This window comes from Octodon degus, unplaced genomic scaffold, assembly GCF_000260255.1.
Source record: "Octodon degus isolate 3935 unplaced genomic scaffold, OctDeg1.0 scaffold00453, whole genome shotgun sequence".
In the NCBI taxonomy this organism is placed as follows: domain Eukaryota; kingdom Metazoa; phylum Chordata; class Mammalia; order Rodentia; family Octodontidae; genus Octodon; species Octodon degus.
This window is the reverse complement of record NW_004525029.1, coordinates 130,149-132,191: the sequence shown is the minus strand read 5'-3', so window position 1 is coordinate 132,191 and position 2,043 is coordinate 130,149. Positions and strand designations below refer to the sequence as shown.

The 2,043-nt window shown below is 40.3% G+C and overlaps 1 pseudogene; it reads right to left on the bottom strand.

Moving 5' to 3' along the window:
• Positions 1 to 482, bottom strand: part of LOC101564721 — a 79,799-nt pseudogene extending 79,317 nt beyond the window's left edge.
• Positions 483 to 2,043: the final 1,561 nt, after the last annotated feature.

Sequence of the window (2,043 nt, the reverse complement as noted above, 5' to 3'; positions counted from 1 at the left end):
CCAGCAATGTCAAAATCACACTGGTAGAATTCCTGAGATAGGTCATGTGTCATGGCTGGGTTATCCCTCCAATACATCTTTGCTATACGGTAGCGTTTAATGTTAGTTAGTTTATTCATTTCTAAACACCAAGCAAAAGGAACAGTGAGGTCATAAGTAAGGGACAGCAACTTCCCACCCTTCAGGTCATAGATAATCTTAGTGTCTTCTCCATACTTTCTAGTCAGGGTTTCCTTTACTTCACACAGGGGTATATCAATCACTTCTGCACCATGGCATTTGAAGCAGTGGATGATCACCTCAAAGACTTTCTTCCAAACTGCCATGTGCCGGGGACTGTAGTCTCTTGTGCCATTGGGAGTTATGAGCGCAAACTTCTGTTTGCTTTCATCAGGGTCCAGCTGTGCCTTCAGGCTCAGCAGTTTTGCCACTTTTTCCTTGATCTTCTTGGTGTTGGTCTTCTGTTTCCTGAGGCACCACATACGTTCTCCTTCAAGTTGTACCAGCTCCTCTAGTGCAGCATGATTTGCCAACCTGATGGCCAACTGGAGCTGAGTGCTGTCTTATCTGTACTTGCCTGTGGAGACTCAGTCTCAAAAAAAATTTCTTTGAAAAATATATGCAAGTTTTAAATCATCTACAAATATTCATATGATGTGGTCAGAAGAACACATACTGTACTCGCAAGATTTCAGTAGCGTGGAAGAATATTTGATGAATTTTACTGCTGAGAAGTAGGGCCAAAAATTGAGTCATTTTCCAGTCAGACCGTCTTACTAAAGCTGTTGGTAACCTTAATTGAGTGTATTGGTAGTTTTTGTTTTTGTTTCTGTTTTGTCAGAACCAAAGGTTGAACTCAGGCCTTTGTGCTTGCCAGTGAAACACTTATTCCACTAAGGCATCTCCCTGGCCTTGTATTCATATTCTGAATATGTCTTTGAAATGAAATGTGTGACTTAAGAAAAAAAAAAAAAAAGGTCGGACCTTGCATCAAATCTGCTCTTATCCTCCTGAATCCAGAGCTGTAGTGATACCATTTAAACACACCTAAATCTTGGTTTTGAGGGTCTTGAGAGCTGAAGAATGTATATGAAGTACCTAGTTCAGAGCTTAGTACACAGTAGCACTTAATATATTGTTGCAGTTAGTATTTCTTCTAGGTTGCAAGTAGTAGAACTCTTGTGTGTATTTTGCCATCAATTAAGAGTCCTTTAGTCATAGTCCATGGCTGTCAGTGTAACACATACAAACATGGCCTGTGCAGACTCTCTGGGGTCACAGTCTACAGAGAATGAAAAGCTATTGAAGGGAGAGGTATGTGCTTGTCAGCAGCAAAGACCCTTCTGAGGTAATCTTTCCGAGGTTCTTAAATCCTAATGCCTTCTCAGAAGTCATTTCTTAGTCTCTAAGAAGAAAAGAACAAGATCACTCAGGCCTCTGTAATTCATATCCCTGGTCTTGTCTCTGTAGTGGTTGATACCAGAGTTAAAAGTTGCATTTGTACCCCACCATTATGATATCTGAGTACTATACCTTGAAATTGGCTGTATGTTTACCATTGATTTTTGTCTGTACATATGACTGCATGTTATTAATTAGTAAAACCTCATTTCAGCTTACATTTTTAGCAATCCTTATAAAGCCACACAAAGGATGGTAAAAACTATTTGCAAGCTTTATGTCCACTAGCAAGTTAATATCCAAAGAACACTGAAAACTTATGTAGTTCCACATTAGAAAGTAAAAGAAACCTAGAAAATGTATCTGTGATGAGCCTTGAAGGCTGGAAAGTGGCTGAAGCTGAGGCAGATATGTGTGAAAAGTGAGGCTGTAACTCTTTGCAGGGGTGGTGCCTAGGTGGTTTCCGAGAAGTTTACTGTAAAACGGTCCTCTGTATCAATATGAAACTTTCCCAACTGAGAAGAATGGCCCATTGTGTTTAAACTGCTATGCAGAATTTGGGTGGAATGGCTGGGTGGGCAGGGCTAAGACACTGTGATTTCAGCTGAATTCCCACTTCTTTTCTGGAAACCTGGAAATATG